Genomic DNA, 23,094 nt, shown 5'->3' on the forward strand with positions numbered 1-23,094 from the left:
GGCCTGATTTCTGGAAATCCCCACCCTTTCTCCAAAATAGCTGGAATATTCCTCCCACTCATTAGCCTATGAAATTACCCATCCTTATAAAAACTGACAACCCCATACCCTGGTGCTGCTCTCGCTTTCTGAGATGGCCCACACTCTGTCTGTGGAATGTGTTTCTTCCAAGGCCTCTCGCCTTCTGAGATGGTCCAGACTCTATCTGTGGGGTGTGTTTCTCTCTAAATAAATCCACTTCTTACTTATCACTTTGTCTCTCACTGAATTCCTTGTGTGATGAGACATCAAGAACCTGGGCTTCATTAAGTCCTGAGACCAGGTGTGTGATCTCAGTTAAAAGTCCCAATCTGGGTTTTGGCTGAGTTCCAGTCCCGGTATGTGGTTTCAAGTCCCAATCTGAGTCACACAGTTTCAGGTGTACTTCTGGCTTCTCAATTCTATGCCACTGATCTATTTGTTTGTCTTTCACCAATACCACACTGTCTTGATTACTGCAGCTTTATAATAAGTCTTAAAGTTGGGTAATGTTAGTCCTCTGGCTTTGGTCTTCTCCTTCAGTATTGTGTGGCTTACTTGAGGTCTTTTGCCTCTCCATATAAACTTTAGAATCATTTTTCCAATATCCTTAAAATAACTTGCTGGGATTTTGTTTGGATTTCCTTAAATCCAAAACCAAGAAGGACCCTGTGGGGCTCCTGGGCATGGAAGCCTTTTTGTCCCCAGTTTCTTGTAGGCAAGGCTCCAGCCTCCATGACCTTCCCTGAGTTCCAAAGGGCAGATTAACAATTGTTAATCAAGGGAGGAGCAGCCAAGAAACCACCTATCTAATACAGCCAAGATTTAAAGGGACCAAAGAAGCTCATCAAGATTAGGAGACTGACCACCCGGGACGAGATTAAGGGAGTGCACACCCTGCTCACACCCTAATCTTGTCAGCAACCCCAACCTTGAACTGTTGCTATAAATCTCTTCATCAAATCCTCCCAGGTTGGGACACATAGTTTTTGAGGGCAGGAGCCCACTCTGTCTCCCTTTGCCTGGCAAAGCAACAAAGCCATTCTTTTTTACTTCACCCAGAACTCTATCTCTGAGATTCGATTCAGCACTGGTGCAGAGAGGCCAAGCTTTTGGCATCAAATCCATAGGTCAAGTTGGGAAGAACTAACATCTTGACAATATTGAGTCTTCCCATCCATGAACATAGAACATTGTTCCATTTATTTAGTCCTTCTTTGATTTTATTCATCAGAGTTTTGCAGTTTTCTTCATTTAGCTCTTGGACATATTTTGTTGGATTTATATCTAAGTACTTCATTTTGAGGGGTGCTAATGTAAATAATAATGCATTTTTAATTTTAAATTCTTGTTCATTGCTGGTATATAGGAAAGTGATTGACTTTGTATATCATATATTAACCTTGTGTCCTGTGACCTTGCTATAATTGCTTATTAGTTCCAGAAGGTTTTTTGTTGATTCTTTCAGATTTTCTACGTAGATGATAATGTAATTTGTGAACAAGGACAGTTTTATTTCTCCCTCCCATTCTTATGCTTTTTCTTTTGTTTTCTTGTCTTAGTGCATTAGTTAGGACTTTCAGTATCATGTTGAAAGCATTGATGAGCAGGGACATCTTTGTCTCATTTATGATCTTAGAGAGAAAGTGTCTAGTTTCTCACTATTAAGTATGATGTTAGTTGTAGGTTGCTTTTTAAAAAAATATTTATTTATTTATTTGGCCGCATTGGGTCTTAGTTGTGGTGCGTGGGCTCCAGAGCACGCGGGCTCAGTAGTTGCAGCACGTGGGCTCTCTAGTTGTGGTGTGTGGGCTCTAGAGCATGCGGGCTTAGTTGCCCCATGGCATGTGGGATCTTAGTTCCCCGACCAGGGATCGAACCCGCATCCCCTGCATTGGAAGGCAGATTCTTAACCACTGAACCACCAGGGAAGTCCCAGTTGTAGGGGTTTTGCCCGTGTCCTTTATCAAGTTGAGGAACTTCCCCTCTATTCCTGAATTGTTGAGTTTGTTTGGTTTTTTTTAAATATTCATTTATTTATTTATTTTGGCTGTGCTGGGTCTTAGTTGCGGCAGGCAGGATCTTCATTGCAGCATGCGAACTCTTAGCTGTGGCATGCAGACTATTAGTTGCAGCATGCGGACTCTTAGTTTTGGCATGCGGACTCTTAGTTGTGGCACCGCATCTTAAGCCAGTCGTCTGTTGATGGTCACTTTGGTTGCTTCCATGTCTTGGCTATTGTAAATAGTGGTGCTATGAACCCTGGGGTGCATGTGTCCTTTCAAATTAGAGTTTTCATTCTCCAGATATATGCCCAGAAGTGGGACTGCTGGATCATATGCTATTTTTATTTTTTTAAAGGAATTTGCATACGGTTTTTCATAGAGGCTGCACTAATTTACATTCCCACCAACAGTGTAGGAGGGTTCCCTTTTCTCCACACCTTCTTCAGCATTTCATTAATGGATTTTTGAATGTTGAATCAGCCTTGCTTACCTAGAATGAATCCCACTTGATTGTGTTGCATTATTTTTTTTTTTTTTTTTTTTTTTTTTTTTTTTTAATTTATTTATTGATTTTATTTTATTTATTTTTGGCTTCGTTGGGTCTCTGTTGCTGAGCACAGGCTTTCTCTAGTTGGGTGAGCGGGGGCTACTCTTCATTGCGTTGCGTGGGCTTCTCATTGCGGTGGCTTCTCTTGTTGTGGAGCATGGGCTCTAGGTGCACGGGCTCAGTAGTTGTGGCGCACGAGCCTATTTGCTCCGCGGCATGTGGGATCTTCCCAGACAAGGGCTCGAACCTGTGTACCCTGCACTGGCAGGCGGATTCTTAGCCACTGCACCACTAGGGAAGTCCCCATTATTTTTTTATACATTGTTGGATTGGATTTTCAAATATTTTTGTAGATTTTTGCTTTCATGATCATGAGAGATATTGGTCTGTAGTGTTGACTTAAAAAAATGCACAACGTGAGAGTTGCAAGTTAAGTCTTACTTGGGGCAAAATGAGGACTGCAGCCTGGGAGACAGTGTTTCAGATAACTCTGAGAAACTGCTCCGAGGAGGCGAGGGGAGGAGCCAGGATATATAGGAGTTCTGCAACAGAGAGCAGGTAATAGGGAACGTCAAAAGATTATTGTTAAATAAAGAAAACCAGATATCTCAAGTTAAGGAATTTAGTGCTATTCTGTGTATGGGAAGATGCAAGAGTCTGGGCTCACTGAAATTATTCCTTTGCTATGCACCTCAGCTACCTGGGGCCTGTATTTTCACATCCTGAGTTTCCTCAGGGCTCACTGCAGGGAGTGGCTGCAGTCTGATGGCTGCTAGATGGCAGGTATTCTTTTCAGCCCTGAGTTTCCTCAGGGCTCACCAGCTCACGTTGGAGGGCTGCAATCATTGATGACTGTGACATAATTTGTTTATTGATATGGCAGGAAATATTCCATTTATAAATATTCCATTTCATATAACATATTCCATTTAACAGTAGTTTTCTTGCAATGTCTTTGTCTGGTTTTGGTATTAGGGTAATGCTGGCCTCATAGAGTGAGTTTGAAAGTGTTTCCTCTGCCTCAATTTTCTGAAAGAGATTTTAGAGAACTGTATGATTCTTTTCCTTAAATATTCGGTAGAATTTGCAGTGAGCCCATTTGGGCCTGGTGCTTTTTGATTTGAAAGTTATTAATTATTGATTCAATTTCTTTAATAGATATGGTCCTATTCAGATTGTTGGCCTTTGTTTTTACTGTTTTATCTCCAACAGTTAGAAAAATACCTGGCACACATTAGGTGCTCAGTAAATTTTTAAAAATAATTTAATGAGCATCCATTAATTTTAAATTAATACAATTGATAGATTTTTGGAATAAAAGTCCTCTTCATTGAAAAATTTTATTATAGATCATTAATCTAAAGTATTATGTAATAATGCTAAAAGAATCATTACAGAAGATTACAGTATCACATAACTCAGATATTTTTATTGCCCACAACTTTATTTCTTCTTCAAATCATATAATTATAGCTAACAGAGTAAACATTGTCTAAACTGGAAAAAAAAGAAAACAGAAGAGATAAAATTTTGTTTGGGGCAGCAAACAAGGAGAAACACTGTGAATTGACATTCAAAAAGAGAAGGGATGAGACCCCATATTTTAGGTCCTGGTGTTCTATTTGTCATTAATTCACCCTATGGGATAAAAATAATATCCTACTGTTGAGTATGCAGGTGACTTTTCTTTAAGGGTTTCAAAAAAATCAACAGAGAAATGGAAAGCAAAGTAGATAAGAATTCCTAGGAAGACAAGAGACATTTGGAATCTTTTAACCTTTCAACCAAGTGTTACCTTTGTTGTTACAGTTAAAAAGTTTTACACATTCAGGTTACACTCTTGAATTCTGTATGTAAGAGCAAGAAAACAAATACTGATGAATTGAAAAGCCAGCCAGCCATCTCTTCCAAGAGGTTGATTAGCTGTCCCAAGGCTCAGGCTGTCTTTTTCCAGCTCCAGGGGAAATTCTTAGAAGACTATTATCTGCTAACCTTCAGACTGCTACAAACTGAAGGATTCCTGAATTGATGGGCCCCAAATGAAGCCTTCGTCTACTATTGATGAATCGATCCCACAATTTCCCTCCCTCTAAAAGCAGTTCTTTCTAATCTACCTTTTTCTGAGCTAGAGAGGAATGGTAAGGATCATCTGACAAGACCTCTATTGGTCTGCAGTCTGGGTGTGTGACAGAATCTACAGTGGACACAATTCCCTGCATCCTCTCTTTCCTTTGAAATGTGCCCCAGTACTTTTATGCCACCTCAAGGCACCCTAAAGTTTTCCCCAGTAGGGCTCATCCACCACTCAATATTCTAGGACTTTTAAACTTACTTACTACACATGCAAACTTTTTTGCTTTATATTCTGTAATGCTTTCTAACTGAGCTGAACAACGGAATCACAGGAACTGATGGTCAAGAATGTCAAAGTATTGCTTCTCTCAGGTAACACAGCTGTCCGTATTCCTGCCAACACCAAATGCAACCAGGTAACGTCGCAATGATGGATAATAAGTCTCTCCTGCCTTCTAATGTCCATCCCATAGCTGAACTCACCAACCGTTGCTTGCTGACTTGCCACTGGAAGAACAATTGCATGCTTGGACTGACAAATGAGTGAGGGGTTAAGGACCAGATTGACTGGCATCCTACCAGTTCTCCAGGAACTCTAAATCTAACCTATCACAAAAGTTGAGTGGAGTTGCTGGGTGAAGGAGTTTGCATGTTTATCACCTCACTGTAGAGCACCTGGGCCAGAGGTAAGTCCGTGGCAACTATGCTGCTGTCAGAAGATTAATTTTTCTGAGACGTGACAGAAAAGTGCATGCTCAGGAGACCTAAAAGTCTATCTACTCTGCAGCTGAAACTTAGTTTACCTTATGTGTACTATTTTTTTGTTTTGTTTTGTCTTTGTTTGATTTGATTTAGCTAAATAGAAGACAGCTTGAATTGACATTTTTCCAAAGAAGATATACAGATGACCAATAAGTATGTGACAGGATTCTCAAAATCATTAGTCATCAGGGAGATGCAAATCAAAACCATAATAGGGGGGCTTCCCTGGTGGTGCAGTAGTTAAGAATCCACCTGCCAATGCAGGGGACATGGGTTTGAGCCCTGGTCTGGGAAGATCCCACATGCCGCGGAGCAACTAAGCCTGTGCGCCACAACTACTGAGCCTGCGCTCTTGAGCCCGCGAGCCACAACTACTGAGCCCACGTGCCACACCTACTGAAGCCCGCGTGCCTAGAGCCCGTGCTCCACAACAAGAGAAACACCGCAATGAGAAGCCTGTGCACCGCAACGAAGAGTAGCCCCCACTCTCCACAACTAGAGAAGAGCCCACAGGCAGCAACGAAGACCCAACACAGCCAAAAAATAAATAAATAAATATTAAAAAAATTAAAAAACGTAATAGGTACCACTTTACACTCACTAGGATTCCTAAAATAAAAAATAGAGAAAATAACATCCTCTTGGTGAAGATATGGAGAAATTAGAACCCTCATACACTGCTGGTAGGAATTTAAAGTGGGGCAACCACTTTGGAAATTAGTCTGAAAGTTCCTCAAAAGTTTAAATATAGAGTTATGATATGACCCAGAAATTCTTCTCATTACTGTGTACTCAAAAGAATTGAAAACATAAGTCCACACAAAAATTTTTACATGAATGTGCATTAACACCGTTATTCATAATAGCCCCATAGTGGATACGACCAAAATATTCATCAATGAATGAATGGATAAAAATATGTGGTATATGCATGTGATCGAGTATTATTCAGCTATAACTAGGAATGAAATACTAATATATGAATGACCATTGAAGACCTATGCCAATTGAAAGAAGTCAGGCTCAAAAGAGCACATATTGTATGAGTCCCTTTATGTGAAAGGTCCAGAATAGGCAAATTGATAGAGATTGAAAATAGATTAGTCGTTGTCAAGGGCTGGAGGGAGAGAGGGATCTGAAGTGACTGCCAATAGGTATAATCTTTCCTTTGGGAATGATGAAAATTTTCTGATCTTAGATTGTGGAGATGGTTGCAAAATTCTCTGAATACATTAAAAACCACTGATTTGTGCTCTTTAAGTGAGTGAATTGTATGGTATGTGAATTATGTTTCAATAAACCTGTTAAAAAATAAAAAAGAAGAAAGCACTTATTTAAATAGTCAATAGCTGAGGATGTTATTTTTTATCTTCAGCAAACCCATTACAGACTTAAGGAGGTAAAGACAACCCACATGGTCTGTAGGGCCAGAGTCTACACCAAGAAGGAATCCTTAGAAGTGTGGTAGCAGTTAAGAAAGTTGCACTTTTGAGAGGAGGCCCTGACCCTCTATGGGCCATGAACAGATACAGTCTCCCTGCGTCCTTTTAAGGCAAACCTGGAGCCAGTGAACTGTATTTCCAGATCCAGTGTATTTCCATTATGGTAGTCAGACCTCTGAATTCTCCAAATCAGGGACTGCGCTCTTTCTGAATTTGGAACCACCTAGGGTGATCAACTTGTCCTGGTTTACCCAGAACTTCACCAGTTTTAACACTGAAAGTCCCACGTCCCAGTAACCCCCTCGGTGCCAGGAATATTGGGATGTTTAAATATTCTAGGATGAACAGACAGAGCAAGTGGCCTATAGTGAGCAGCTATCTGTATTTATTCTTGTAATCAAAAAGCTACAGTGGGCAGAAATTATTACGATATCTTTTACTACAGAAAATGGACTCGCATCTTTTCCCCTGGGGTCTTAGGGCTCATTGCTGCTCTTACCCACCTTGGAAGAATGACTAGAGTTTAGAAATAATCCAAGACAGAAAACCATAATTCAGATTTAAAGCCATCAGAAAACACATCTCACTGGTGGGATTCTGTCTCATTCACATATTAGAGCCATGCCATCAGAAAACACATCTCACTGGTGAGATTCTGTCTCATTCACATATTAGAGCCATGCTGGAATGTCACAGCAAAATTTATATGATAAATAGAATGGTTGCCAACAAGCAGAAACCAAATAAATCATAAATCCTAACCTGAAATTAAAACTACTGATAAAAGGTGTTCATTAATGAAGAAGGCTTTCAAGCACGTATGTGCTTCTCTGGCTAAAAATTTCCTAGAAGCTAACCATAGCTCTCTGAAACATCCATTTAATAAAATTTATAAACTAAACCTAAACTGAAATCTAACCAATCAGAATAAGGATTATCATTTAATTCATCTAAACTAAACTACTTATATTCTCCAGGGAAGAAATAACATTCATTCATAGTCAGCTACTAACATTTAAGAAAACATATGAGGGCTTCCCTGGTGGCGCAGTGGTTGGGAATCTGCCTGCTAATGCAGGGGACACGGGTTCGCGCCCTGGTCTGGGAAGATCCCACATGCCACGGAGCAAGTAGGCCCGTGAGCCACAACTACTGAGCCTGCGCGTCTGGAGCCTGTGCTCCGCAACAAAAGAGGCCACAATAGTGAGAGGTCCGCGCACCGCGATGAAGAGTAGCCCCCGCTTGCCACAACTACAGGAAGCCCTAGCACAGAAACGAAGACCCAACATAGTAATCAATCAATCAATAAATAAATCTTTAAAAAAAAAAAAAAAAAAAAAAAGAAAACATATGAAAAACATATGCAATGCAATGAGAAACATTAATGTTTTGAGTTTGGGGAACCTCAGAGGAAAAAAAAAGAACAGCCATCTGAAAACAGGTCCTAAGTATACTTTTCCAGGAATTTTATTCAGGCTCCTACATAGTAAACAAAAAATTGTGAAGGAAATGAACAAATAGTAGAAAAGCTTTATGCAAAAGAAAGAGTGAGTTGCAACAGCAAGAATAATGATGTAGGCCTACCCTGGCAGTTCCTTAGCTTCTGTGTAGTTCATCTAAGTGATGTCTTAGGATCAGCTGAGGCAGATTGCTTTACAAAAATAAACTAATATGAAAACCTTTTCCCCTATATTCATGCAAGGAAGATAATGACTATTTAAGATGTAATGCCAGACTCTTCCTTTTCACATGATGACCTCGTGGTTTCTTAGCTGTTACACATAAAAAAGGCATTTGACCAAAAATGACTCAATTTGTTATATAGTTTATAAACTGTTAAAAGAAAGAGAAACATTCCTTCTTCCTTCCTTCCTCCCTATTATCTATCTATCTATCTATCTATCTATCATCTATCATTAATCTCAATTATCCTGACTTTCTCTAAGAGTGTGTGTGTCTATGTGTGTGTGATTTACAACTTGGTAGAGGCCAAAGGCATTTTGTTGGTTTGGAAGTCAAACACGTGTTTATTACTCAGCTGATAAATCCCACATGACAATCACAGGATGAGTTGGTTGTTTTTTCCAAGGTGTCATTACATCATGCTTCTTCTCCTGCTTAAAACTGGTGCCCCGTCTCCTCAGCAATTCACTTCCTTGCCATGAACTTAAAGCTAAATTCCATACTTCTTCTGTGACCAAACGCACAGTAAAATCCCAGATTTAAATACATAGCTCTAAACACCGTTCATTTGGTAAATGAAGGATGCAGCAGTTGGGGAAGGCAAATGGGGTAAAGCTTCCACAATGCCTGAGGCTGATATACCTCTAATCAGGCCCAGAGCCCTTTCTTTATACTAAGCCAAAATAATAGGGCTGTCTCTTTTTATTTCACATTTCTCTATCCAGGCTGTCCTGTGGTACATTTTCTCCTTCAGAGGTGGTCTTAGAGCTCAAATCAACCTATTATCATCCAGATAGGGTTTTTTGGACCCAGCTTCCCACAATCCCAGAAACAGTGCAGGGTCCTGCTTTCCCTGAAGATAGATGGCCTTGCACACTATCTCCCAGGACAGAGCCCACCATGCATGAATTTAGTGTCTACAATACCGGTCATTTTCAAAACTAGGTGAAAGAAGGTCCTGTGAGTTTCTTTAGCTTTTGCCCTTGTGCTTATTAACTGGATCAACATTCCATTATTTCAACTGTGGGTTTTTCCGCCTCAGGAAGGGGAAGGATGGGAACTCTTCCCCTGGACGGGTGCCTTCCTGACTGGTGATGGGGAGCGGGCACTGGGCATGCTCAGCTTAGCCCCTGTGCTTCATTGTTACTTCTCTGCCCTACCTCTCCTCAAGAATCTCTCATTCTATTTCTCCATGAGGTAAGCTTTCTATGTCAGGATCTGGCCTTGGAATGGGGAGCCTTGAAGTTTGGGATGGGTAGGGTCAATCTAGAGGGAAAGCTGTTAGGGAACCCGATTTTGGTTAATATCTACACTCCATTCTCCAAACTGGCCCTTTGAGTATTTTGTTCTCCAACTGTCTGATTCTTGTGTCCACTTCTCAACAAGGTTTGAACTCAAAGGGTTGACAGGAAATTATCACTCCTTTTATAGAAACAAAGAACCCCCCAATCCCAGTGGCTAAAACAACAAAAAAAGGTTTATTTCTCGTTCACGTTACATGTTCACCAGGGCTCTGGTCACTGGCTTTGACTGCACACACCACACAGTGGGAGTTTAGGGTTTTTAAAAATGGGTTCAAATTTTAGCACCTCTGAGTAAAGCTTTATTAGAAAATAGAATAAGAAGAAATGTTCAGATTTGAATACTGGGATATAATCACAAAGACTCCCAGAGCAGTGTTTTCAAATGTAACTCTTTCTATTGGGGAACCATGTTTATAATAAACAACAAAAAGAGGCATCATCTACTGAATAGGCCTTTTCACATCCCCCGATTTATTTTCGGGAATACTTAATTCAGAGCTTTTCTTTCAGGGTGTCGGCACTTTCCCTTTTCGGATATGAGTTATACTAGGCTGACCTCTATTATTTCTGGATTACATGCCAGCGATGGAAAATGAATTGAGTGCTTTGAGGAGGAAAAAAAAATCATCATTACCAGAAAGATGAATAGACGATTGTACTGGGTTCCTAAAAGGAGGGGCTCTGGAAAGATCACTGGTTTGATTTTTCCGGGAACCGTATCTTCTTGGATACTCTTCAGAATTGTGACAAATTCCTCCAGCAGCAGGTAGGAGGTAGGTCTATTGATAACAGACTCTCTCTGGGCCCACTAACTTCAAAGAGAGCCCTTTCTTTGCTATGTGGCATTCAGATATAAAAACTGCTTTGAGCTCTCAGATTTCAGGCATTTGGGAAAGAGTCAATAGCCAGCCAAGTTTACATATTTATTGCTTTTGCCATAGGATGGAGAGATCTTTTTTTGACAGATATGTATTGTTCCTACTCTGTGCCAGGTAGTGCTAGGTACTGATGACACAATAATGAAAAAAACTGAAATATCCCCTACCTAATAGAGCTCTCAGTCTTGGAGGAGGGAGGTGAACCTAGCAGGTAAACAGCCTACAACTCAGTGTGAGAAATACCAAGATGAAGACACACAGGTTGCTATGGTAATCTTTTTTTTTTTGGCTGCGTTGGGTCTTCGTTGCTGCACGCGGGCTTTCCTTAGTTGTGGCGAGCTGCGGCTACTCTTCATTGCAGTGCGCGGGCTTCTCATTGCAGTGCCTTCTCTTGATGCGGAGCACAGGCTCTAGGCGTGTGGGCTTCAGTAGTTGTGGCACGCTGGCTCAGTAGCTGTGGCACACGGGCTTCATTGCTCCGCGGCATGTGGGATCTTCCCAGACCAGGGCTCAAACCCATGACCCCTGCATTGGCAGGAGGATTCTTAACCAGTGTGCCACCAGGGAAGTCCTGCTATGGTAATCTTATAGTGGAGGAAATGAGGGAAGACTTCCTGAAAGAATCAACCTGAAATTGTGATCTCAGGAACAACAGGACTTAACCAGTAGATGAGAGAATGAGCAAAGGCCCTGAGGTTGGGAGAGAATATGGCATATTTGAAAGGACTGAGAATAGAAAGTACATGTGCAGGTGAAGGAGAGAAATATGGTTTTTTTAGGGAACAAATGAATAGGAAAGGGATGTGGCAACATATGTCTACATAAATCCACTTCTTACCCCTTGGCAACCTTTATTCCATCTGCAGCCTTAATCCCCCTTGCTGTGTACCATCATGTTCACAGGTTCTGGGGACTTACGGATTCTTTTTTCACTCATAGTTCCATTATTAATACTGTGTTATCATTGTGTTGTGTCAAATTCATCTAGGAATAACCCTTCCAATTTCCTACGATATTCTTATACATAGTATACTGTTGCACAATAATCTATGTTTGGCCGGAAAGCAGTAGTGATTTTTATTTATTTTTTTATTCATAATTTATATAAGAAACACAAAACTCAAAATTTCAAGCCAGGGCTTGCCTGGTGGCGCAATGGTTGAGAATCTGCCTGCTAATGCAGGGGACACGGGTTCAAGCCCTGGTCTGGGAAGATCCCACATGCCACGGAGCAACTAGGCCCGTGAGCCACAACTACTGAGCCTGCGCGTCTGGAGCTTGTGCTCCGCAACAAGAGACACCGCGAGGGTGAGAGGCCCGCGCACCACGATGAAGAGTGGCCCCTGCTCGCCGCAACTAGAGAAAGCCCTCACACAGAAACGAAGACCCAACACAGCCAAAATAAATAAATAAATTAAAAAAAAAAAAAGTAGTCTCAATCTTTAAAAAAAAAAAAAAAATTTCAAGCCAAAGAGTAAATATATTATGTGGTAGAAAACAAACATTTATAGGACTTTTTCCCCAGTCTTCCTAAAACTGGCAAGATAGCAGCTCAAAGATTATGAGGAAGCAATAAATATTAAACACCAATGGAAGCAATGGCCACCTAAAGACTCCCAGAGCATACAGTTGATCTTAACTAATAAGTCTTCTCCAGACCAAGCCCATTTCCTGAAGTTCTTTATTGGCACTATCCCTATAAAGCTTTAATGAGCCCTACTGCACTCTGATCTGGGAGGGAAAGGAAAGGAAAGGAAGGGAAGCAGAAAGATGGGCGTCATCAATGTGCACAAGGACCCTGGAGCATGAGAAGGGTGGCCTCACCCACCTACCCAACCAGCCGGTAGTGTAAGGTGGGTGGCCGACTCACAGCCCAGGCTGCGGGGCTGACCTGTATGGAAAGAGGTATTACCTGAAGGCTGCTGATTGGCCCCAGCTGCTCCCAGCCTAAAGTACACTTCTTAAGCCACCTCTCTCTCAGTGGAGAAGTCAAAGTCACTAACATCTCTGTGATGATTAGTTTCCCAGATTGATTGGCAGCTCAGCAAAGGACATAAGGGGATGGGAACCAGCCTAGCAGGGAAGCAGGCCAAGTTGTACTGGGAATGTGGTAGGTCACCCTAAACACAGTAGAGGAACTGGGCGGCAAAAGGGATTTAAACACCTTCCTGGAACCTCCCACCCATTCCTGGTCACATTAATGACCTCGCGTGTGAAAATGGTTCACACGTCCTGAATATGCATTAAGCCTCATTAAGCCTCATACTAGACACATTATAGGCATTATGTCATTTAATCTTATCCCCAGTTCAGTAAGTCCCTTTAGCACCTATAATTAAGAAAACTGAGGCCAGAGAAGTTTAGTTACTTACTTAAGGTCGCAAACTGATACATTTCAGAGTTGGGATTCAAATTCAAGACGCTGACGCCAGAGCCCTTTCAACCAGGAAGTACTTTATGCAGCCTTCTTAGGATAGTTTCTTCCTCAGTGGAGGGATAATTCAAGCCAACGGCCCATTTTGCTCCATAACAAGTGGCTTCTTCTAGGGTTATTTGGGATGAAGTCTAGGACAAATGTGTAAAATAAGTAGGTTATGAAAGAATAAAAGTCTACAAATAATATATGCTGGAGAGGGTGTGGAGAAAGGGGAACCCTCCTACACTGTTGGTGGGAATGTAAGTTGATGCAGCCACTATGGAGATTCCTTTAAAAACTAAAAATAGAGTTACCATATGATCCAGCAATCCCACTCCTGGGCAGATATCCAGAGAAAACTCTAATTCAAAAAGATAAATGCATGCCAATATTCATTGCAGTACTATTTACAATAGCCAAGACATGGAAGCAACCTAAGTGTCCATCAACAGATGAATGGATAAAGAAGATGTGGTACATATATGCAATGGAATATTACTCAGCCATAAATAGGAATGAAATAGAGACTTCCCTGGTGGGCCAGTGGTTAAGATTCCATGCTCCCAATGCAGGAGGCCCGGGTTTGATCCCCGGAACTAGATCCCTCATGCTGCAACTAAGAGCCCGCATGCTGCAACTAAGAGCCCACATGCTGCAACTAAAAATCCCGCATGCCGCAACTAAGACCTGGTGCAGCCAAAATAAATAAATAATAAATAAATAAACAAATAAATAAATATTAAAAATAAAAAAAATAAAAGGAAAGGCATCTTAAAAAAAAAAAAGAATGAAATACTGACATTTGCAGAAACGTGGATGGACCTAGAGAGTATCATACTAAGTGAAGTAAGTCAGACAGAGAAAGACAAATATCACTTCTACATGGAATCTAAACAATAATACAGATGAATCTATATACAAAACAGAAACAGAGTCACAGACATAGAAAACAAATTTATGGTTACCAAAGGGGAGAGGAAGGGGGGAGGGATAAATTAGGAGTATGGGATTAACAGATACACATTACTATGTATAAAATAGATAAGCAACGAGGATTTACTGTGTAACACAGGAACTATATGCAATACCTTGTAATAACATATAATGGAAAATAATCTGAAAAAAATCACATATATGTAACTGAATCACTTTGCTGTACACCTGAAACTAACACAATATTGTAAATCAGCTATGCTTCAATTAAAAAATAAATACATAGAATTAAAAAAAGAAAAAGAATGCTAGGTAGGATTTTTGCTCTATCTACGTCTCCAAGAAAAGAGCTAACTTTTGACTGCTTAGGTGAGAAGTGGGGAGAATGTGTAATAGCTTATATCAGCAAATACTTGTTTAGTGTCACCACCAGGAACAAAGATGACCTCTGGTATTTCATGCCTTGTCTTCAAGAAGGCCCATTTGACTTGATTTTCCTCTCTACCTTGGAGAGTCGTGAAGTTGCTAAGCCACTGTGGGAAAAGGAACTGGTGCTGCGATTGCTTTTCTAGATCTGACACTGCCCAAGAATCTGTGGTTCTTCACTTCTGTTGAGTTATCTTCATGCCAGCACCCGGGGTGTGTGGTAACAATGAACTGTAAAACGGTGTTACCGGGTATGTCGTGACCATCCACCAACGTCTACTAGGCTGGCACATTCACATGGGAGGGAAAGTACTGTGTGTAGCCACTGTGTTCTGGTAATGATGAGATTCTGGAATTACTTCCTGACTTTTTCTGAGAGAATCACGGAGAGCGTTAAGGTTACCATGTTGAAAAGGACAATGTGACTACAATTTCAAATCACCAGCAAAACCCTATTGACTCTTGGTACAGAATCAAAATTTAAATGCTAAAATTATGAACTCTACCTTGGAGCTATGCTCTTGCAAGAATCCCCACATTTTGGGGTGTGTGTGTGTGTGTGTGCGTGTGTATTTTAACCTAAAACATTTTTATTTTATAAATTATCATACAGTTATTTTGATTTTTTCTTTTGAGGTAAAGTGCTATGAATGTTACCACATGTATAGATTCATGCAGCTACCCTCCATGAGCAAGATACAGAACAATCTCGTCACCCACCCTCTAAAAAAGACTCTCTCCTACTACCCCTTTACAGTCACTCCCTCCTAGTCCCTGAAAACCACTGATCTGTCTTCCTTTTTACAGTTTTGTCTCTGAGAAAGCCATATAAATGGAATCTTACAGCATGGAACCTCTTGAGACAAGCTTTTTTCAATTAGCACAATGCCTTGATGATTTATCCAACTTGTATGTGTATCAGTAATTCCTTACTTTCTATGGCTGAGCAGTATTCCATGGTATGAATGTGTTATCATCGTTAACTTCTTAAAAATCATTATATTTTTAATTGAAGTTTAATTCATATACAATAAAATTAACCCCTTTACCTTAGTTTTGCAAAAAAAAAGAAGAAATGGGTCATGTGAAAATCCTCACTCCATAAAAAGATAAGCTTTAAACTGGAAACAGATTTTTGGACACGCCATGTTTGTCTGACTTTCTCCAGTAGACTGTTTCTATATTTGGAGAATTGTTCAGTACAGTTCTCTTTCCATCTGCTTGCACTCACGCTGTTGACAAATGTTCACTCCTTTCAACTGATTTCAGATTGGCTCTCCAACATTCTGCATTGTCTCTATATTCTTTAGTTTTTGGGTTTTTTTGATAGGTAATACCTGTATACTGCCCCAAACACAAAAAACACAAAATGGTATATACCAAGGTAAATAAGTCTCACCCACCCTCTGTCTCCTGGTAACTCAGTCTCCTCTCTGGAGCTCACAGTTTTCTCAGTTCTATGCATTTACAAATACATACATATATGAATGTATTAAAAAGTATGTATATAGACATATGTAAGTATACAAATATATGTATATGTACGTATAAAATACAAATAGTTGCATATAAAATCAATGTATATACTTGCATACATACATACATTTTCCCCACACACAAATGGGGGCACATTCTGCCCAATGTTCTATACTTTGCCTTATTCTCTTAACTTCCCTTCTCTTGGAATTCCTTCCAGAAAAGTATATTTAAAGCAGTCTATGAAGTCCATTTTACTCTACTGTATATCATAATTTATTTAAGCATCCCATTACTGATGGTCCAGTGAGTTTCTAAAGTTTGCTCATACAATGAATATACCGTTTTATTTGTAGCATTTCATTTTACTCCAATAGAAGCATCTTTGCAGGATAATTTCTTAGAAGTGGAATTTCTGGGTCAAGGGGGTGTGTGCATTTCTGTTTTTGAAAGGTTTGGCCAAAGTATCCTTTAGGGAAGTCATATCAATTTACATCCTATTAGCGATGGATCACAGTGTTTCTACATTATCTACATTTATTTAGTAACTAATTATTTTAATATAATTTCAGGTATTAATGAATATTCAATGATCAATATCAGAAATAACTAGCATTAATAGCTTCTCAATCTTCCTTTATTTTCACGACATTAACACTTTTGAAGAGTCTAGGCCAGTTACTTCGAAGACTGTCCTTCAATTTGGGCCTACCTTTTCTTTAAAACAAAGAACCAACTGCAAATAGCTCAAAGCAAAATACAAGGTAAACCTTCTAGCCATAAAAAAGAATGAGCAAAATAAAATTTAAAAATACAGTTAGTAAGAATACCTACCATTTGGAGTGGGGGTGGGAGGAGGAGAGAAATAGGTGAGGGAGATTGAGGTACAAACTTCCAGTTACAAAATAAGTGAGCCATGGATATGAAATGCACAGTGTAGGGAATATAGTCAGTAATTATGTAATATCTTTGTATGTGACAGATGGTAATTAGACTTATTGTGGTGACCAGTTTGAAATCTAAGAAATACTGAATCCTTACGCTGTGCACTAACATAGTGTTGTAGGTCAATTTTACTTCAAAAACAAATAAACAAACAAACTCATAGAAAAAGAAATCAGACTGTGGTTACCAGAGGTGGTGGTGGGGGTAGGCTGGAAGGGGGAACTGGATGAAGGCAGTCAAAAGGTACAAACTTCCAGTTAGAAGATAAATCAGTACTAGGGATGTAATCACAACTAACACTGCTGTATGTTATGTATATGAAAGTTAAGAGAATTAACCCTAAGAGTTCTCATCACAAGGAAAAAATGTTTTTCTATTCTTTAATTTTGTATCTATAGGAGATGATGGGTGCTCACTAAATTTACTGTGGTCATCATTTCATGATGTATGTAAATCAAATCATTATGCTGTACACCTTAAACTTATACATTACTTTATGTCAATCATATCTCAGTAAAACTGGAAGAAAAAAGAAAGAATACCTGTCATTTTTTGCTTGTTTGTTCGACTACTTACCATTTTTGGAGCACTTACTACATGCCAGATATTGAGTTAAGCACTTTGCCTAGGGGTAAGAGCTAACATTTACTGGATGCTGAATTTGTGCCAAGTGAAGTGCAAAATGCTTTATATGCATTATCTCCTGTATTCCTCATAATAACCCTTCACTATTCTCCATAGAATGCATGAGTAACCTGCGGTACAGAGAGGCAGAATGGTTTGCCTCAGGTCACAGAAATTAGCTCTCTTCCTATTCCTTTCCTTCCCTTCTCTTCTTTTCAAGTTACAAAAGTTATACATGTTCATTAAAATAATCCAGAGGGGGGGGGTAAAGTAAAAGTGGAGTGCCTGCCCCATGCCAGAGGTAACCTCTATTAACAATTGGGGGGACTTCCCTGGTGGTCCAGTGGTCAGGGCTCCGTGCTCCCAATGCAGGGGGGCACAGGTTTGAACCCTGGTTGGGGAACTAAGATCCTGTATGGCGCATAGGGTGGTGAAAAACAAAAAAATCAGACCATTTTCTATAAGAACCAAGACTTGAATCCCACCTTTTCTGACTCCAAAGCCCTTATTCCTAATGAATATTCAATACTGTCTTCCATATGCAAATAGCAAATTATATAATTATATATATTCTATAAAATAAAATGGCTCTTAAAACTCTTATCAACTGGATTATTGTTGAAAAGCAGGAAAAGCTAAAACATATTAAGTACCATCTCTGATACAGGGAGCCTTTTTATCCACAGCATAAAGAAGACTAAATTAACTAATTAATTAAAACTAAAACAGATTTTGACAAATGACAGTCTGCAAGAACCTTTTGTGAACTTGCTACTTAGCCAAGCGTTGACTATAAAAATGGAAATAATAAGGCATGTGACCAAAGAGGAGGAACAAAAGCAGGTCAAACCACAAGCAGTCCTGTTGTGGAATTTGCTGTAGAAGGAGCTTGGAGTCATTGGTTCCAGCAAAATTCTTGCAGCTTCAGGTAATCTAGTATTGACTGTACGGTATCCTGGTGAGGTTATAATGGTGAACAGTAACTTAGGCATGTTCCACCCTACCTAAGATCAAGAAGAATAGCAAAGTATCAGTAGTAACGGCACTGGGAAATAAGAACACATTTCTTCAGGTCATAGAAGGATCCAACTTAAAAAACTGTCTTTGCATGTTGGGGGATGCCCTACTCTTCATAATCTGGGAAACTGGTCAGTGAGGAGAACACAGCAGTTTCACTGAGTTAAGACTCCCTCTGCCTTCTTTCTACTTCCACGTGGCAAATAGATTCCACTGTGACTCAGACTAAAGGCCTCTTTGGTAATATTTTACTTAGAAAAATTTCATCTTTAATTTCCTTTTCTTGTATTGTCCTTGCTCCATCTTGGTGTCAAGGTAATTATAGCTTCATAAAATAAAGTTCATGGCTTTCTTTCTCTTCCTCTTTCTCCTTGTAAATCGTTAAAAACTTTGGATTATCATTTCTTTATAGGGTTGTTAAAATACACCATAAAATTGTCTGCACCTTCTCTTTTTGTAAGTGGAGAGAGGAGTACTGGGAGAGTCCTGACTACTTTCCATTTCTTTGTTGGGTATTGTTTCATTCATTTTTTTGGGCAATTTTGTTAATTTTTGTTTTCTAGAAAAATACACTTTCTTTTAGTTTTCAAGTTATTGGCAAAAAGTTCTTTATACTATTCATTTATAATCTTAAAAAATCTCTGCTATTTCTCTAATTACATCCCCTTCTTTGCTCACATCTGTCTCTCTCTTATATTTTCATTCTCTGTGAGTTTCTCTGTCAGTATTTTAAGAAATCTATTTTATAAGGCTTTTCAAAGAACCAGCTTTTGGTGTTGATAATTTTTGTTTGTTCTTTGGGGGATTTGTTCTTTATTTTCTAACTTGTTGAGTTGAATATTGAATGCTTAATTGACTTATTTGGAATATTTTTATGTAAACACATTTTCATAATGCCACTTTAGCTGCAGGCTGGCAGTAGAAGACTTCCTGGGTTTGAGTCTAGGCTCTGTCACTTACTAGCTATATGATCTTGGGCAAGTTATTTCACAGCTCTGTGCTTCAGTTTCCCCTTCTTTTTGTTCAAATCCATTATTCGTTATGCTTATTAATGTTTTAAATACGTGACCTATCATTATCTGATAGATATGTGTTTAATTCTCCCAGTTTGGAGATTAACATATATTTCAAGACTGTTTTTTTTGGGGGGGAGGGGGTACATGCAAGTTCATGATGATTCTATCTTCCTGGTGGACAATTCCTTACCATAATGTGTATCTTTCTTTGTTCTCAATAATGCTTTTTGAATTAAATGATATTTCTGCAAATATTAATATTCTTATATCAGATTTCTTTTGTTTAGAGGAGATGTTGACAGGTTTATATTTTTCTGTATCTTCATTGTCAAAGACACCCAGCTAGTGAATGGCAAAGCCAGGTTCATTCCTAGACCACCTGATTCCCAGTCCAGTGTTCTTTCTTCCCGACCATGACACATCCTAGGTCTGCCTTCTTCCATGATTCAGCTTAAGTCACTCTTCACTGTGAGGCCTCTCCCAGCAACTCAGCCTGTAGTGTTTACTTACTCCTTTGAATGAATGCTCAATGCTTGCAGTACTTAATCAGTCCTGAAAATGTGCCATCCTACTGTTGTGTGTACATCTATCCTGGAAGTTCCTTAAAAGCTACAATAGGGGTTGTTAACCAAAATTTCCGAAGCGGAGACCCGAATGAAATAAAAAGGTGCCAATTTGGGGTTCGTTAGGACCGCAACCTGGGAGACACAGATTCAAGAAGCACTTGAATTGTGTTCTGCCAGACTACAAAATGCGGGAGGCTTACAAAGGTAACACTGAAGGTTACTGCTAGTTACATGAATTGCTTATCAAGAATTATAATTGGAGATGGCAAGAAGTAAGGGTGCTTGTTAAGGAAGGGTTGGTTGGGGTCTGAAAGGGTTGCGTAATTACAAGGGGAGACCTTGAGACCATAACGTTGCAGCTGGCAAGTGTTGTTCTGAATACAGCTGGTAGTGTCTTTGGGTCTGGTACAGTTCAAAGAAAGTTCAAGTTCTCATTGGTGCAGAGATGTGTCTGAGACCAGATCCTCAATGGCCTCCTGACTCCATTTTCGTATGCCTGAACTGTGGTTAATCCACTACAATTTCAATTTGTCATCAAGATTATATCTCTTCTGCTGGTGACTCCAGACTTAACTTTACTAAGGAGGCTTAAAGATGCAATCTGGTCAGGAAAAGAGCACCTAGGGGACTTGACTTGAACCTGAATTTTCATAGCAGGCACACTGTTTTCATTTTATTGGGAGGTGGGTGTTATAGAGTTTGGGAAGAGGTTAGCTATAGCCTCACATGCCACCCTTTCAGCCACCACTGTCCTCTGCTGCTCTGCCTATGATGATGATTTCCAGCAAAGCTAGCTGCTCTTCAAAATTGCCATAATTTCAGATCCCACTCCAGAGCCACAGAGCTAGAATCTCTTGGGTGGAGTCTGAGAATCTAGTATTTAAGAGTCTCTGCTGGGAAATTCAAGTTGAAGGTACCTGAGCACCTTCTTGGCAGGCAGTCACTTCTTGTAAATACAGGGTGTGCCTCAAATCTGGAAACTTAGGCAAACACATAATACCCTGCTTTAATTGATATTGTATAGTACGATACACAATAAAGTGATATTTCTGTTTCCCAACGCCTATTGCTACTGTTAAATTAATTAAACAAGAAGGCCATTAGACTGATGTGGCTTTAATACCTTAGTAGCCTATGTAAGCAAACCAAAACCTAAGCCTGAAATGCATCCAGGTGAATAAATCAAAACCTAAGGACAACCTATCACAAACAGCCAACTAGGCTTTCCCAAACAAGGCAACTGCTTAAAGCTATAGCCAATCAAATTGTTTCCTTGCTTTCTTTCCACTTTTTCTCTATAAAAGTCTCTCCCTTAGCTCCTGTGTGTGAAGTGGTTCTTAACCACTTCCAGTTTGGTGCTGCCCGATTCCAGTGGATTTTTGCTCAAATAAATTTTTTAAATTTTTAGTATGTCTCAGTTTATCTTTTAACACTACAAATAGCTTAGTGTAAAATATGCTCTAGTAAATTAATTTAGTAAACTTTTCTTTTCTTTTATTCATTGTGAAGGATACAAAAGAGGAATGTAACAATAACAAAAATAATAATGGCTAGCATCTATTGAGCACCTAATGTGTGTCAGGCACTTTATTAAATGCTTTACATGCATTGTCTCATTTATTATTTACCAGACTTCTACTGTGTGGAGACCGCAATCAGGACCAACTTATCCATTATGCTCACTAGGTGCTATGCCTAGGGTCCACAATACTTTCAGAGGTCCATGAAAATGTTTTAGTTTCTTTTAGAATCCGAAGGGAAAATAAAGGAATATAATCTTCCCTGGATATTAGTCTTTATACTCACATGGCCGTAAAATATAATTTATGATTTTTTTTTTATGGAGTAAGCATCCCATGAGGGCAAAAGTGCCTTGGGCCTCAGAAAGTTATAATGCAGCCCTCGCTATAATCATTCCCAGTTAACAGATAAAGAAACTGAGGCTCAATCAAGTTGAGAAATAAAACATGCCGCAGAGCTAGGAAATGGCAGAGGTAATTCTGGATATAGGTCTGGGGGACTCCGCTGATGACCCTTTTGACCCTTTTAACTACCACATTATATACTATACAACATTATGTAGCAAGAAGCTCATACCAAGCTGGGAAAACAAGTTTGTCGTACACTAACTAATTAGAAAATACTTCAAGGAAAGAATAGAATTAACTGCCTAAGTTCAGGGACAGATCCAGATTATGTAGGACCTCAGGCTTTTACAACTTGGAAGATCTTCTTTCAGAAAAAAATACAAAAGTATAAATAAAAATTAGGTATACAGTCTTGGAGGGGGCTGTCCAAGGAAGGGGGCCTTCAAGTGTAAGCCTCATTAGCTTCATGGAAAATCCATCTCACCTAAATGTCCTTGGACCTAAAGAAGGCCAGAGCTTCAGGAAGGATTCAGGGTCACCAGGAATCTCAGCAGGGGTTTTTAGGAGGAGATGGGACTTTGAAGTGTGGCTGTGATTGGGCACCCTGAGTGTAAAGGCAGGGGGGCCAGCGTGAGCACAGTCTGGTCAGGAGAGGGTGGAGAAAGCCACCTGCCCGAAACCCACAGTGATGCTTGCCCAGAGGGGAACCACTGGGTTCGCTGAGGAAGGCAGTGCCTATTTGAAAAACCAGGATGGAATGGCTGCTGGGAATCTCTGTTCCTCAGTCTTAAGTCATTATGCAGTAAAAGGCATCAAGAGGATGAGGAATCTGGTGCCGTGGGCAGGACTCTCAGGAGGGGTGGAAAGAGGCAAAGAGATCTAATGGAAGGACTAGCCTGGGTATGTTTTAATGAGTGCCTTATAAATTATGGGTGGCACAGAGGAGGGAGAAGTAAAATAAGACACAGAAAAAGAGTAAGAATGAAAAAGCATCCATCCAGTATTAATAGATGTGAGGACTAGAGGGGAGTCAGAGATCATTTTTACATTCTGAGCCTGGCTAATTGAAGGAATAGTTGTGGGACTGCCAGAAA

At 39.8% G+C, this 23,094-nt stretch overlaps 1 protein-coding gene across 5 annotated transcripts in view; it reads right to left on the minus strand.

The window, feature by feature from the left end:
- SLC35F5 (solute carrier family 35 member F5) overlaps positions 1-23,094 on the minus strand; it is a 182,918-nt gene that overhangs the window by 110,853 nt on the left and 48,971 nt on the right. For 4 of the 5 annotated variants that reach the window (XM_068545255.1, XM_068545253.1, XM_068545256.1 and 1 more), the window contains exon 4: positions 13,086-13,278. The exons of the other annotated variant lie outside the window; for it this stretch is intronic. The gene's annotated coding sequence lies outside the window, so the exon portion shown is untranslated. The remainder of the gene's footprint in view (positions 1-13,085; positions 13,279-23,094) is intronic. 5 annotated transcript variants of the gene reach the window in all.

This window comes from Eschrichtius robustus, chromosome 5 (assembly GCF_028021215.1).
Source record: "Eschrichtius robustus isolate mEscRob2 chromosome 5, mEscRob2.pri, whole genome shotgun sequence".
NCBI lineage: Eukaryota > Metazoa > Chordata > Mammalia > Artiodactyla > Eschrichtiidae > Eschrichtius > Eschrichtius robustus.